At 61.1% G+C, this 16,355-nt stretch overlaps 2 non-coding genes across 2 annotated transcripts; both read left to right on the top strand.

Annotated features, from left to right (window-relative positions):
• The first annotated feature begins 5,205 nt into the window (after positions 1–5,205).
• On the top strand, positions 5,206–5,324 carry LOC131862972 (5S ribosomal RNA). Its single transcript, XR_009361907.1, has one exon. It is a non-coding gene; the product is annotated as a 5S ribosomal RNA (ribosomal RNA).
• Positions 5,325–13,141: 7,817 nt separating this feature from the next.
• LOC131862958 (5S ribosomal RNA) lies at positions 13,142–13,260 on the top strand. Its single transcript, XR_009361893.1, has one exon. It is a non-coding gene; the product is annotated as a 5S ribosomal RNA (ribosomal RNA).
• Positions 13,261–16,355: the final 3,095 nt, after the last annotated feature.

Here is a 16,355-nt window from a genome sequence, read left to right on the forward strand (position 1 = left end):
ATGCCTACATATCGAATCGGTCATCGGACCCAACTTCCGACTTCATCCATACCGTAGGGTCTTTGAGGTTGGCGCGGTGCGCTCAACCCGGGGAGTCGACCCAACGAAGCATACACCTCCCCTATATAAGCTATTTGTCCGATTCCCACACCTGTGTAGTTTGCACCTCCGATCAAGACATCGACCCCAACTTCCGAACTCGCCTCCAACGACCGAACCAGCGCCTTGGTGCGCACCTTGCAACGCACAGTGCCAACATTCGCCTTCCTGCACGTGGCAGGTCATCGGACCCAAATTCCGACCTCGCGAGTATGCCTACATATCGAATCGGTCATCGGACCCAACTTCCGACTTCATCCATACCGTAGGGTCTTTGAGGTTGGCGCGGTGCGCTCAACCCGGGGAGTCGACCCAACGAAGCATACACCTCCCCTATATAAGCTATTTGTCCGATTCCCACACCTGTGTAGCTTGCACCTCCGATCAGGACATCGACCCCAACTTCCGAACTCGACTAAAAAGACCGCACCAGCGCCTTGGTGTGCACCTTGCAACGCACAGTGTCAACATTCGCCTTCCTGCACATGGCAGGTCATCGGACCCAAATTCCGACCTCATGAGCATACCTACTAATCGAATCGGTCATCGGACCCAACTTCCGACTTCATCCATACCGTAGGGTCTTTGAGGTTGGCGCGGTGCGCTCAACCTGGGGAGTCGACCCATCGAAGCATACACCTCCCCTATATAAGCTATTTGTCCGATTCCGACACCTGTGTAGTTTGCACCTCCGCTCAGGACATCGACCCCAACTTCCGAACTCGCCTGCAACGACCGAACCAGCGCCTTGGTGCGCACCAAAAGTGCGCACTTTTGGAGGGCACTTTTCTGCGCTCCAAAGGTGCGCACTTTTGGAGGGCACTTTTTGGAGGGCACTTTTCTGCGCTCCAAAGGTGCGCACTTTTGGAGGGCACTTTTTGGAGGGCACTTTTCTGCGCTCCAAAGGTGCGCACTTTTGGAGGGCACTTTTTGGAGGGCACTTTTCTGCGCTCCAAAGGTGCGCACTTTTGGAGGGCACTTTTTGGAGGGCACTTTTCTGCGCTCCAAAGGTGCGCACTTTTGGAGGGCACTTTTTGGAGGGCACTTTTCTGCGCTCCAAAGGTGCGCACTTTTGGAGGGCACTTTTTGGAGGGCACTTTTCTGCGCTCCAAAGGTGCGCACTTTTGGAGGGCACTTTTTGGAGGGCACTTTTCTGCGCTCCAAAGGTGCGCACTTTTGGAGGGCACTTTTTGGAGGGCACTTTTCTGCGCTCCAAAGGTGCGCACTTTTGGAGGGCACTTTTTGGAGGGCACTTTTCTGCGCTCCAAAGGTGCGCACTTTTGGAGGGCACTTTTTGGAGGGCACTTTTCTGCGCTCCAAAGGTGCGCACTTTTGGAGGGCACTTTTGTGCACTCCAAAGGTGCGCACTTTTGGAGGGCACTTTTCCTGTGCTCCAAAGGTGCACACCTAGGTGAGCACCTTCGACCACACCTTGTAGCACACCAAACTCTGACTTTCGACTTCATCCGCAATGCAGGGTCTTTGAGGTTGGCGCAATGCGCACAACCAGGGGAGTCGACCCATCAAACCCAACACCTCCCCTATATAAGCTATTTGTCTGATTCTCATACATGCGTAGCCTGCAGGAGCAATTAGGACATCGACCCCAACTTTCGGCTTCTAAACGAAAACAAGGTCTTTGAGGTTGGTGTAATGCGAACAACTAGGGGAGTCAACCCATCAAACCCAACACCTCCCCTATATAAGCTATTTGTCTGATTCTCATACATGTGTAGTCTACAGGAGCAATTAGGACATCGACCCCAACTTTTGACTTCTTAACGAAAACAAGGTCTTTGAGGTTGACGTAATGCGCACAACCAGGGGAGTCGACCCATCAAACCCAACACCTCCCCTATATAAGCTATTTGTCCGATTCTCATACATGTGTAGCCTGCAGGAGCCATTAGGACATTGACCCCAACTTTTGACTTCTTAACGAAAACAAGGTCTTTGAGGTTGGCGTAATGCGCACAACCAAGGGAGTTGACCCATCAAACCCAACACCTCCCCTATATAAGCTATTTGTCTGATTCTCATACATGTGTAGCCTGCAACAACGATTAGGACATCCACCCCAACTTCTGAATTCGTCTGCGTTGACCGCACCAAAGGTGCACGCCTTGGTGCTCACCAAAATCCGACTTCCGACTTCTTCTGCTATGCGGGGTCTTTGAGGTTGGCGCAGTGCGCACAACCAGGGGAGTCAACCCACCGAATGCAACACCTCCCCTATATAAGCTATTTGTCTGATTCTCATACATGCGTAGACTGCAGCAATGATTAGGACATCCACCCCAACTTTTGACTTCTTAAACAAGACAGGGTCTTTGAAGTTGGTGCAGTGCACACAACCAGGGGAGTCGACCCATCAAACGCAACACCTCCCCTATATAAAGCTATTTGTCCGATTCTCATACGTGTAGTCTGCAGCAGCGATTAGGACATCGACCCCAACTTCCGAATTCGTTTGCATTGACCGCACCAAAGGTGCACGCCTTGGTGTGCACCCTGGAGTGCACTTTGGTGCTCACCTCGGTGCACACTTTGGTGTGCACCTCGGTGTGCACCAAAGGTGCGCACCTTGGAGCGCACCAAAGGTGTACACTTTGGAGCGCACCACATAGGGTCTTTGAGAGGTTGGCGCAGTGCGCACACCAAGGTGGGTGTTGAGGTGCGTGCCGAGGTGGGTGGGTGCTAGGGTGCGCTCCATGGTGGGTGCCAGGGTGGGTGCGTGCTAGGGTGGATTCCAAAGAGGGTCATAGGGTGGGTGCCAAGGTGGGTTGGTGATATAGTGGGTTCAAAGGTGGGTACTAGGGTGGGTTCCAAGGTGGGTCACAAGTTGGGTGCCAGGATGCGTGGGTGTTAGGTTGGGTGCCAAGGTGGGCTCCTGCGTGGGTGGGTGCTAGGGTGGGTTTCAAGGTGGACGCGAGGGCGGGTGCCAAGGTGGGTAACAAGTTGGGTGTTAGGATGGGTGAGTGCTAGAGTGGGTGCCAAGGTGGGTGGGTGCTAAGGTGGATGCCAAGGTGGTTCACAGGGTGGGTGGGTTCTAGGGTGAGTTCCAAGGTGGGTCACAGGTTCAGTGCTAGGGTGGGTGTCAAGGCGGGTGTCGAGGTGCCTGGGTGCTAGGGTGTGGATGCCAATGTGGGTCATAGGGTGGGTACTAGGGTGGGCTGCAATGTGGGTGCCAAGGTGGGTAACATGCTCGGTGGGTTCTAAATTGGGTGCCAGGGTGGGTGTGCACCCACCTTGCCCGAGGTGGGTGCCAAGGTGCCAGTGTGGGTGGGTGCTAAGGTGGATGCCAAGGTGGGTGAGAAGGTGGGTGATAGGTTGAGTGGTAGGATGGGTGGGTGCCAAGATGGGTCACAGGGTGGGTGCAAGGGTGGGTAGGTGCTAGGGTTGGTGTCAGGGTGGGTGGGTGCTAGGTTGGGTTCCAAGGTGGGTGCGAGGGTGAGTGTCAAGGTGGGTCACAGGTTAGGTGCTAGGATGGGTGAGTGCTAGGGTGCAAAGGTGCCAGGGTGGGTGCTAGGATGGGTCGATGCTAGGGTGAGTGGCAAGGTGGGTCCACAAGTGTCAAGGTGGGTGCCGAGGTGGGTGCCAAGTCGGCGACTGCTATGGTGGATGCCAAGGTGGGTCACGGGGTGGGTGCCAAGTTGCTAGGTTGGGTTCCAAGGTGGGTGCCAACGTGGGTGCTAGGGTGCGTGGGTTAAAGGGTGTGTCACAACGTGGGTGCCAGGATGGGTGCGCACCCACACTGGCCAAGACGGGTGCGGGTGCAAGGTTGGGTTCCAAGCCCGGTCACAGGCTGGGTGCTAGGAGGGGTGGGTGCCAAGGTGGGCACCAGGGTGGGTGCACCCACCCTGGCCAAGGTGGGTCACGGGGTGGGTCCTAGGGTGGGTAACGGGGTGGGTACTAAGGTGCGTGCCAAGGTGGGTCATAGGGTGGGTGCCAAGGTGGGCACCAGGGTGGGTGTGCACCAACCCTAGCCAGGGTAGGTCACGGGGTGGTTGTCGGGGTGGGCGTCAAGGAGCCAAGGTGGGTGGCAAGTAGCCAAGTTGCGTGCCAAGGTGGGTGTCGGGGTGGGTGCCAAGGATCCAAGGTGGGTGCCAAGGAACCAAGGTGGGTGTCTGGGTGGGTGCCGAGGTGGGAGCCAGGGTGGGTCCCAAGGTGAGTGCAAAGGTGGGTGCCAGGGTCAAGGTGAGTGCCAATGTGGGTTCCAAGGTGCCAGGGTCAGGGTGAGTGCCAATGTGGGTTCAAAGGTGCTAAGTTGGGTGCGAGGTTGGGTGCGAGGGTGGGTGGGTGCCAAGGTGTGCTAGGTGGAAGCCCGGGTGGGTCGGCATCCCATGGGTGTCGAGTTGGGTGCCTGATGGGTGCTTCTTGTCAAGTTTTAGTCGTCGGGACTCATTTCGAGCCTTAGAGGTCGTTTCTTGTCCGGTTGCCCTGTCTTCGACCTGGGAACCCAATTTTGGTCCTCGGGTCCCATTTTTTTTTGTCTCGCATCCCACTTTTGGCCTGTGGCCTTTTCGGGGTCGATTCTCGTTTTGGGCATCAGAGCATGTTTCTTCTCCTAAAACCCAATATTTGTTTATTAAGTCTCGGAACACATTTTTGTTCTCGTGGACCCATCATGGGTCTTGGAACGCATTTGTGGTCCTTGGGTCCCATTTTGCATCCCGAAACTTGTGTTTTGGTGCTTGATCCCTATTTTGGGTGCCCACCTTGCACCAAGTGCGCACCCGGGGCAAACCGAGCGCCTTGGTGCACCGGGGCAAGATCGAGCGTGCACCCGAGGCGCCCCGAACATGCACCAAGGTGCACTCGGCCCACATGTGAGCGCAGGTCGTTGCGCCCGAGGTGGTGTGTGGGCACCGCGTTGCAGACGGGACACTGCACGCACACGACGCCCCCTCCAGGTGCACGCACGTAGGCCGGGCCGGGTGCACACCCGACGCCCTAGCAAGGTGCGCGCACCCGGGCAGGGCTCACACTTGGCGAACGGGGCGCACTTCGCGAGGGAGGGTGTGCACCTCGACGGGGGTGGGTGGCCGGGGTGGATTCGCACGTGGGTCGCGGTTTGCTAAGTACACACTGCGACAAGCTCATAACGGGTGCGATCATACCAGCATTAGTGCACCGGATCCCATCAGAACTCCGCAGTTAAGCGCGCTTGGGCCGGAGTAGTACTGGGATGGGTGACCTCCCGGGAAGTCCCGGTGTTGCACCCTTTTTTAGTTTTTCGCCGGGCGTCGCAATGCTATTTGAATAAACCTTTTGCCCGTTTGCGTTCTCGTCGGGGCCGGGCCGGGCCGGGGTGCGCTGCCCGCACTACCGCGCGCGCGGGGGCGACACCGAGCGCGCACCCGAGGCGCCCCGAGCACACAGGCCACGGTGCAACCCGGGCGTTGTGCGCGCACCCCGGTGCGCCCGAGGTGCTGCGCGCGCACCCAGGTGAAATCGGTGTGCACCTCGGCCAGTGCGCGCTCGGTCGAGTCGCGCACGTTGGCCAAGGTGCACGGTGATGTTTCTTACTCTAAGGTTCCGCACCAGACGCCCGGGACAGGTGAGCGAAGCTGGGCGGGGCCGGGTGCGCGGCCGGGGCAGGTGCACGCAGCTGGAGAGAGCTTTGGAGCACACTTCGGAGCGCACCAATGATGCGCTCCATTCAAAAGTTTCCTGAAAAGGCAAAAAAAGTTGAGATTATAGAATTTCCCACTTGAGAGATTGTAAAAAAAAAAAATTTAAAATGAAGGAAACGCGGGTGCCAAGGTGTGCGCAGCCCAGCCAAGGTGTGCGCACCAAGGCGCCCACCCTGGCGAAGGTGCACGCAAGGTGCGCACCCGAGGCAAACCGGACAATTAACCCAACTTTCGACTTCGCGCGCACCTTGGAGCGCACTTCGGAGCGCTCCTTGGTGCGCACCAATCTTGGGCACCTCGGAGTGCACCATGGCGCCCACCAAGGTGCGCACCCGGGGCAAACCGAGCTCCGACTTCGTGCGCACCTTGGAGCGCACGAAAGGTGCGCACCATGGCGCCCACCAAGGTGCGCAGCCCAGCCAAGGCGTGCGCATCAAGGTGCGCACCCTGGCGAAGGTGCGCACCCGGGGCAAACCGAGCTCCGACTTCGTGCGCACCTTGGAGCGCACAAAAGGTGCGCAACCCAGCCAAGGTGTGCGCACCCCGGTCAAACCGAGCTCCGAATCGTGCGCACCAGAGGTGCACGCCATCGTGCGCACCTTGGAGCACACTTCGGAGCCCTCCTTGGTGCGCGCCGATGTTGCGCACCTCGGAGCGCACCCGGGGAAAACAATGCAATTAACCCGACTTTCGACTTCGTGGGCACCTCGGAGCGCTCTCGGGTTCGCACCTCGGAGCACACCGAGGTGCGCACCTTTGATGCGCTGCCTTCACCAATTTCCAGAAAAGGCAAGAAAACATTGAGAAGGTGTGCGCACCGAGGTGCCCACCCTGGCGAAGGTGCACGCGAGGTGCGCACCCGGGGCAAACCGGGCTCCGACTTCGTGCACGCCGCACCTTGGAGCACACTTCGGAGCGCTCCTTGGTGCGCACCAGGGCGCGCAACCCAGCCGAGGTGCCCACCCCGGCGAAGGTGCACGCGAGGTGCGCACCCGGGGCAAACCGGGCTCCGACTTCGTGCACGCCATGGTGCCCACCGCGGCGAAGGTGCACGCGAGGTGCGCACCCGGGGCAAACCGGGCTCCGACTTCGTGCACGCCGCACCTTGGAGCACACTTCGGAGCGCTCCTTGGTGCGCACCATGGTGCCCACCAGGGCGCGCAACCCCGCCGAAGGTGCACGCGAGGTGCGCACCCGGGGCAAACCGGGCTCCGACTTCGTGCACGCCGCACCTTGGAGCACACTTCGGAGCGCTCCTTGGTGCGCACCATGGTGCCCACCAGGGCGCGCAACCCCGCCGAAGGTGCACGCGAGGTGCGCACCCGGGGCAAACCGGGCTCCGACTTCGTGCACGCCATGGTGCGCACCGCGGCGAAGGTGCGCACCCGGGGCAAACCGGGCTCCGACTTCGTGCACGCCGCACCTTGGAGCACACTTCGGAGCGCTCCTTGGTGCGCACCAGGGCGCGCAACCCAGCCGAGGTGCCCACCCCGGCGAAGGTGCACGCGAGGTGCGTACCCGGGGCAAACCGGGCTCCGACTTCGTGCACGCCGCACCTTGGAGCACACTTCGGAGCGCTCCTTGGTGCGCACCATGGTGCCCACCAGGCCGCGCAACCCAGCCAAGGTGTGCGCACCAAGGTGCACGCGAGGTGCGCACCCGGGGCAAACCGGGGTCCGACTTCGTGCACGCCGCACCTTGGAGCACACATCGGGGCGCTCCCGGGTTCGCACCGGCGTTGCGCACCGTGGTGGGCACCTCGGAGCACACCAAGGTGGGCAGCGAGGTGCGCACCTTTGATGCGATGCCTTCACTAATTTCCATAAAAGGCAAAAAAAAAACGAGATTTTAAAATTTCCGTTTTGAAAGATAGTGAGAAAAAGGGAATGCTGGTGCCATCTTGAGCCCGCCCTGGTGCGCAGCCCAGCCAAGGTGTGCGCACCAAGGTGCCCACCCTGGCGAAGGTGCGCGCCCGGGCAATTAATCCAACTTCCAACTTCGCGCGCGCCAGGGTGGGAGCGCACCCAACAACCGGGCCTGGGAAGAGCCAATGCGAGAAACCCCACCAAACGCTCTGACAAAAAAAGAGGGGGCGCTCCAGTAACCCCGCTTCGGAGCGCACCCTGGGCAAACCCAGCCAAGGTGCCCACCCCGGCCAAGGTGCAGGCGAGGTGCGCACCCGGGGCAAACCGGGCTCCGACAACGTGCACGCCGCACCTTGGAGCACACTTCGTAGCGCTCCCGGGTGCGCACCTCAGAGCACACCAAGGTGGGCAGCGAGGTGCGCACCTTTGATGCGCTGCCTTCACTAATTTCCAGAAAAGGCAAAAAAAAAAGGAGATTTTAAAATTTCCGTTTTGAAAGATAGTGAAAAAAACGGAACGCGCGTGCCATCTTGAGCCCGCCCTGGTGCGCAGCCCAGGTAAGGTGCCCACCCTGGCAAAGGTGCGCACCCGGGCAATTAACCCTACTTCCGACTTCGTGCGCGCCAGGGTGGCAACCGGGCCTCGGAAGAGCCAATGCGAGAAACCCCACCAAACGCTCCGACAAAAAAAGAGGCGGCGCTCCAATAACCCCGCTTCGGAGCGCAGCCGGGGCAAACCCAGCCAAGGTGCCCACCCCGACGAAGGTGCACGCGAGGTGCGCACCCGGGGCAAACCGGGCTCCGACAACGTGCACGCAGCACCTTGGAGCACACTTCGAAGCACTCCCGGGTGCCCACCGGCGTTGCGCACCGTGGTGGGCAGCGAGGTGCGCACCTTTGGTGCGCACCTTTGATGCGCTGCCTTCACTAATTTCCAGAAAAAGGCAAAAAAAAATGAGATTTTAAAATTTCCGTTTTGAAAGATAGTGAAAAAAAAGGAACGCGGGTGCCATCTTGAGCCCGCCCTGGTGCGCAGCCCAGGCAAGGCATGCGCACCAAGGTGCCCACCCGAGGTGCACACCCGGGGCAAACCGGGCTCCGACTTCGTGCAGGCCGCACCTTGGAGCACACTTCGGAGCGCTCCTTGGTGCGCACCATGGTGCCCACCAGGGCGCGCAACCCAGCCAAGGTCTGCACACCAAGGTGCCCACCCCGGCGAAGGTGCACGCGAGGTGCGCACCCGGGGCAAACCGGGCTCCGACTTCGTGCACGCCATGGTGCCCACCGCGGCGAAGGTGCACGCGAGGTGCGCACCCGGGGCAAACCGGGCTCCGACTTCGTGCACGCCGCACCTTGGAGCACACTTCGGAGCGCTCCTTGGTGCGCACCATGGTGCCCACCAGGGCGCGCAACCCAGCCAAGGTGTGCGCACCAAGGTGCACGCGAGGTGCGCACCCGGGGCAAACCGGGGTCCGACTTCGTGCACGCCGCACCTTGGAGCACACATCGGAGCGCTCCCAGGTTCGCACCAGCGTTGCGCACCTTTGATGCGCTGCCTTCACTAATTTCAAGAAAAGGCAAAAAAAAACGAGATTTTAAAATTTCCGTTCTGAAAGATAGTGAAAAAAACGGAACGCGGGTGCCATCTTGAGCCCTTCCTGGTGCGCAGCCCAGGCAAGTTGTGCGCACCAAGGTGCCCACCCTGGCGGAGGTGCGCGCCCGGGGCAATCCGGGCTCCGACTTCGTGCACTGCATGGTGCCCACCAAGGCGCGCAACCCAGCCAAGGTGCCCACCGCAGCGAAGGTGCACGCGAGGTGCACACCCGGGGCAAACCGGGCTCCGACTTCGTGCACGCCGCACCTTGGAGCACACTTCAGAGCGCTCCTTGGTGCGCACCAGGGCGCGCAACCCAGCCGAGGTGCCCACCCCGGCGAAGGTGCACGCGAGGTGTGCACCCGGGGCAAACCGGGCTCCGACTTCGTGCACGCCATGGTGCCCACCGCGGCGAAGGTGCGCACCCGGGGCAAACCGGGCTCCGACTTCGTGCACGCCGCACCTTGGAGCACACTTCGGAGCGCTCCTTGGTGCGCACCATGGTGCCCACCAGGCCGCGCAACCCAGCCAAGGTGTGCGCACCAAGGTGCACGCGAGGTGCGCACCCGGGGCAAACCGGGGTCCGACTTCGTGCACGCCGCACCTTGGAGCACACATCGGGGCGCTCCCGGGTTCGCACCGGCGTTGCGCACCGTGGTGGGCACCTCGGAGCACACCAAGGTGGGCAGCGAGGTGCGCACCTTTGATGCGATGCCTTCACTAATTTCCATAAAAGGCAAAAAAAAAACGAGATTTTAAAATTTCCGTTTTGAAAGATAGTGAGAAAAAGGGAATGCTGGTGCCATCTTGAGCCCGCCCTGGTGCGCAGCCCAGCCAAGGTTTGCGCACCAAGGTGCCCACCCTGGCGAAGGTGCGCGCCCGGGCAATTAACCCAACTTCCAACTTCGCGCGCGCCAGGGTGGGAGCGCACCCAACAACCGGGCCTGGGAAGAGCCAATGCGAGAAACCCCACCAAACTCTCTGACAAAAAAAGAGGGGGCGCTCCAGTAACCCCGCTTCGGAGCGCACCCTGGGCAAACCCAGCCAAGGTGCCCACCCCGGCCAAGGTGCAGGCGAGGTGCGCACCCGGGGCAAACCGGGCTCCGACAACGTGCACGCCGCACCTTGGAGCACACTTCGTAGCGCTCCCGGGTGCGCACCTCAGAGCACACCAAGGTGGGCAGCGAGGTGCGCACCTTTGATGCGCTGCCTTCACTAATTTCCAGAAAAGGCAAAAAAAAAAGGAGATTTTAAAATTTCCGTTTTGAAAGATAGTGAAAAAAACGGAACGCGCGTGCCATCTTGAGCCCGCCCTGGTGCGCAGCCCAGGTAAGGTGCCACCCTGGCAAAGGTGCGCACCCGGGCAATTAACCCTACTTCCGACTTCGTGCGCGCCAGGGTGGCAACCGGGCCTCGGAAGAGCCAATGCGAGAAACCCCACCAAACGCTCCGACAAAAAAAGAGGCGGCGCTCCAATAACCCCGCTTCGGAGCGCAGCCGGGGCAAACCAAGCCAAGGTGCCCACCCCGACGAAGGTGCACGCGAGGTGCGCACCCGGGGCAAACCGGGCTCCGACAACGTGCACGCAGCACCTTGGAGCACACTTCGAAGCACTCCCGGGTGCCCACCGGCGTTGCGCACCGTGGTGGGCAGCGAGGTGCGCACCTTTGATGCGCTGCCTTCACTAATTTCCAGAAAAAGGCAAAAAAAAATGAGATTTTAAAATTTCCGTTTTGAAAGATAGTGAAAAAAAAGGAACGCGGGTGCCATCTTGAGCCCGCCCTGGTGCGCAGCCCAGGCAAGGCATGCGCACCAAGGTGCCCACCCGAGGTGCACACCCGGGGCAAACCGGGCTCCGACTTCGTGCAGGCCGCACCTTGGAGCACACTTCGGAGCGCTCCTTGGTGCGCACCATGGTGCCCACCAGGGCGCACCCGAGGCAAACCGGGCTCCGACTTCGTGCACGCCGCACCTTGGAGCACACATCGGAGCGCTCCCAGGTTCGCACCAGCGTTGCGCACCTTTGATGCGCTGCCTTCACTAATTTCCAGAAAAGGCAAAAAAAAACGATATTTTAAAATTTCCGTTCTGAAAGATAGTGAAAAAAACGGAACGCGGGTGCCATCTTGAGCCCTTCCTGATGCGCAGCCCAGGCAAGTTGTGCGCACCAAGGTGCCCACCCTGGCGGAGGTGCGCGCCCGGGGCAAACCGGGCTCCGACTTCGTGCACTGCATGGTGCCCACCAAGGCGCGCAACCCAGCCAAGGTGCCCACCGCAGCGAAGGTGCACGCGAGGTGCGCACCCGAGGTGCACACCCGGGGCAAACCGGGCTCCGACTTCGTGCACGCCGCACCTTGGAGCACACTTCAGAGCGCTCCTTGGTACGCACCAGGGCGCGCAACCCAGCCAAGGTGCTCACCCCGGCGAAGGTGCACGCGAGGTGCGCACCCGGGGCAAACCGGGCTCGGACTTCGTGCACGCCGCACCTTGGAGCACACATCGGAGCGCTCCCGGGTTCGCACCAGCATTGCGCACCTTTGATGCGCTGCCTTCACTAATTTCCAGAAAAGGCAAAAAAAAGAAAAAAATGAGATTTTAAAATTTCCGTTTTGAAAGATAGTGAAAAAAACGGAACGCGGGTGCCATCTTGAGCCCGCCCTGGTGTGCAGCCCAGGCAAGTTGTGCGCACCAAGGCACCCACCCTGGCCAAGGTGGGTCACGGGGTGGGTCCTAGGGTGGGTAACGGGGTGGGTACTAAGGTGCGTGCCAAGGTGGGTCATAGGGTGGGTGCCAAGGTGGGCACCAGGGTGGGTGTGCACCAACCCTAGCCAGGGTAGGTCACGGGGTGGTTGTCGGGGTGGGCGTCAAGGAGCCAAGGTGGGTGGCAAGTAGCCAAGTTGCGTGCCAAGGTGGGTGTCGGGGTGGGTGCCAAGGATCCAAGGTGGGTGCCAAGGAACCAAGGTGGGTGTCTGGGTGGGTGCCGAGGTGGGAGCCAGGGTGGGTCCCAAGGTGAGTGCAAAGGTGGGTGCCAGGGTCAAGGTGAGTGCCAATGTGGGTTCCAAGGTGCCAGGGTCAGGGTGAGTGCCAATGTGGGTTCAAAGGTGCTAAGTTGGGTGCGAGGTTGGGTGCGAGGGTGGGTGGGTGCCAAGGTGTGCTAGGTGGAAGCCCGGGTGGGTCGGCATCCCATGGGTGTCGAGTTGGGTGCCTGATGGGTGCTTCTTGTCAAGTTTTAGTCGTCGGGACTCATTTCGAGCCTTAGAGGTCGTTTCTTGTCCGGTTGCCCTGTCTTCGACCTGGGAACCCAATTTTGGTCCTCGGGTCCCATTTTTTTTTGTCTCGCATCCCACTTTTGGCCTGTGGCCTTTTCGGGGTCGATTCTCGTTTTGGGCATCAGAGCATGTTTCTTCTCCTAAAACCCAATATTTGTTTATTAAGTCTCGGAACACATTTTTGTTCTCGTGGACCCATCATGGGTCTTGGAACGCATTTGTGGTCCTTGGGTCCCATTTTGCATCCCGAAACTTGTGTTTTGGTGCTTGATCCCTATTTTGGGTGCCCACCTTGCACCAAGTGCGCACCCGGGGCAAACCGAGCGCCTTGGTGCACCGGGGCAAGATCGAGCGTGCACCCGAGGCGCCCCGAACATGCACCAAGGTGCACTCGGCCCACATGTGAGCGCAGGTCGTTGCGCCCGAGGTGGTGTGTGGGCACCGCGTTGCAGACGGGACACTGCACGCACACGACGCCCCCTACAGGTGCACGCACGTAGGCCGGGCCGGGTGCACACCCGACGCCCTAGCAAGGTGCGCGCACCCGGGCAGGGCTCACACTTGGCGAACGGGGCGCACTTCGCGAGGGAGGGTGTGCACCTCGACGGGGGTGGGTGGCCGGGGTGGATTCGCACGTGGGTCACGGTTTGCTAAGTACACACTGCGACAAGCTCATAACGGGTGCGATCATACCAGCGTTAGTGCACCGGATCCCATCAGAACTCCGCAGTTAAGCGCGCTTGGGCCGGAGTAGTACTGGGATGGGTGACCTCCCGGGAAGTCCCGGTGTTGCACCCTTTTTTAGTTTTTCGCCGGGCATCGCAATGCTATTTGAATAAACCTTTTGCCCGTTTGCGTTCTCGTCGGGGCCGGGCCGGGCCGGGGTGCGCTGCCCGCACTACCGCGCGCGCGGGGGCGACACCGAGCGCGCACCCGAGGCGCCCCGAGCACACAGGCCACGGTGCAACCCGGGCGTTGTGCGCGCACCCCGGTGCGCCCGAGGTGCTGCGCGCGCACCCAGGTGAAATCGGTGTGCACCTCGGCCAGTGCGCGCTCGGTCGAGTCGTGCACGTTGGCCAAGGTGCACGGTGATGTTTCTTACTCTAAGGTTCCGCACCAGACGCCCGGGACAGGTGAGCGAAGCTGGGCGGGGCCGGGTGCGCGGCCGGGGCAGGTGCACGCAGCTGGAGAGAGCTTTGGAGCACACTTCGGAGCGCACCAATGATGCGCTCCATTCAAAAGTTTCCTGAAAAGGCAAAAAAAGTTGAGATTATAGAATTTCCCACTTGAGAGATTGTAAAAAAAAAAAATTTAAAATGAAGGAAACGCGGGTGCCAAGGTGTGCGCAGCCCAGCCAAGGTGTGCGCACCAAGGCGCCCACCCTGGCGAAGGTGCACGCAAGGTGCGCACCCGAGGCAAACCGGACAATTAACCCAACTTTCGACTTCGCGCGCACCTTGGAGCGCACTTCGGAGCGCTCCTTGGTGCGCACCAATCTTGGGCACCTCGGAGTGCACCATGGCGCCCACCAAGGTGCGCACCCGGGGCAAACCGAGCTCCGACTTCGTGCGCACCTTGGAGCGCACGAAAGGTGCGCACCATGGCGCCCACCAAGGTGCGCAGCCCAGCCAAGGCGTGCGCATCAAGGTGCGCACCCTGGCGAAGGTGCGCACCCGGGGCAAACCGAGCTCCGACTTCGTGCGCACCTTGGAGCGCACAAAAGGTGCGCAACCCAGCCAAGGTGTGCGCACCCCGGTCAAACCGAGCTCCGAATCGTGCGCACCAGAGGTGCACGCCATCGTGCGCACCTTGGAGCACACTTCGGAGCCCTCCTTGGTGCGCGCCGATGTTGCGCACCTCGGAGCGCACCCGGGGAAAACAATGCAATTAACCCGACTTTCGACTTCGTGGGCACCTCGGAGCGCTCTCGGGTTCGCACCTCGGAGCACACCGAGGTGCGCACCTTTGATGCGCTGCCTTCACCAATTTCCAGAAAAGGCAAGAAAACATTGAGAAGGTGTGCGCACCGAGGTGCCCACCCTGGCGAAGGTGCACGCGAGGTGCGCACCCGGGGCAAACCGGGCTCCGACTTCGTGCACGCCGCACCTTGGAGCACACTTCGGAGCGCTCCTTGGTGCGCACCAGGGCGCGCAACCCAGCCGAGGTGCCCACCCCGGCGAAGGTGCACGCGAGGTGCGCACCCGGGGCAAACCGGGCTCCGACTTCGTGCACGCCATGGTGCCCACCGCGGCGAAGGTGCACGCGAGGTGCGCACCCGGGGCAAACCGGGCTCCGACTTCGTGCACGCCGCACCTTGGAGCACACTTCGGAGCGCTCCTTGGTGCGCACCATGGTGCCCACCAGGGCGCGCAACCCCGCCGAAGGTGCACGCGAGGTGCGCACCCGGGGCAAACCGGGCTCCGACTTCGTGCACGCCGCACCTTGGAGCACACTTCGGAGCGCTCCTTGGTGCGCACCATGGTGCCCACCAGGGCGCGCAACCCCGCCGAAGGTGCACGCGAGGTGCGCACCCGGGGCAAACCGGGCTCCGACTTCGTGCACGCCGCACCTTGGAGCACACTTCGGAGCGCTCCTTGGTGCGCACCAGGGCGCGCAACCCAGCCGAGGTGCCCACCCCGGCGAAGGTGCGTACCCGGGGCAAACCGGGCTCCGACTTCGTGCACGCCGCACCTTGGAGCACACTTCGGAGCGCTCCTTGGTGCGCACCATGGTGCCCACCAGGCCGCGCAACCCAGCCAAGGTGTGCGCACCAAGGTGCACGCGAGGTGCGCACCCGGGGCAAACCGGGGTCCGACTTCGTGCACGCCGCACCTTGGAGCACACATCGGGGCGCTCCCGGGTTCGCACCGGCGTTGCGCACCGTGGTGGGCACCTCGGAGCACACCAAGGTGGGCAGCGAGGTGCGCACCTTTGATGCGATGCCTTCACTAATTTCCATAAAAGGCAAAAAAAAAACGAGATTTTAAAATTTCCGTTTTGAAAGATAGTGAGAAAAAGGGAATGCTGGTGCCATCTTGAGCCCGCCCTGGTGCGCAGCCCAGCCAAGGTGTGCGCACCAAGGTGCCCACCCTGGCGAAGGTGCGCGCCCGGGCAATTAACCCAACTTCCAACTTCGCGCGCGCCAGGGTGGGAGCGCACCCAACAACCGGGCCTGGGAAGAGCCAATGCGAGAAACCCCACCAAACGCTCTGACAAAAAAAGAGGGGGCGCTCCAGTAACCCCGCTTCGGAGCGCACCCTGGGCAAACCCAGCCAAGGTGCCCACCCCGGCCAAGGTGCAGGCGAGGTGCGCACCCGGGGCAAACCGGGCTCCGACAACGTGCACGCCGCACCTTGGAGCACACTTCGTAGCGCTCCCGGGTGCGCACCTCAGAGCACACCAAGGTGGGCAGCGAGGTGCGCACCTTTGATGCGCTGCCTTCACTAATTTCCAGAAAAGGCAAAAAAAAAAGGAGATTTTAAAATTTCCGTTTTGAAAGATAGTGAAAAAAACGGAACGCGCGTGCCATCTTGAGCCCGCCCTGGTGCGCAGCCCAGGTAAGGTGCCCACCCTGGCAAAGGTGCGCACCCGGGCAATTAACCCTACTTCCGACTTCGTGCGCGCCAGGGTGGCAACCGGGCCTCGGAAGAGCCAATGCGAGAAACCCCACCAAACGCTCCGACAAAAAAAGAGGCGGCGCTCCAATAACCCCGCTTCGGAGCGCAGCCGGGGCAAACCCAGCCAAGGTGCCCACCCCGACGAAGGTGCACGCGAGGTGCGCACCCGGGGCAAACCGGGCTCCGACAACGTGCACGCAGCACCTTGGAGCACACTTCGAAGCACTCCCGGGTGCCCACCGGCGTTGCGCACCGTGGTGGGCAGCGAGGTGCGCA

Source organism: Cryptomeria japonica, unplaced genomic scaffold, assembly GCF_030272615.1.
Source record: "Cryptomeria japonica unplaced genomic scaffold, Sugi_1.0 HiC_scaffold_54, whole genome shotgun sequence".
NCBI classification, from domain to species: domain Eukaryota; kingdom Viridiplantae; phylum Streptophyta; class Pinopsida; order Cupressales; family Cupressaceae; genus Cryptomeria; species Cryptomeria japonica.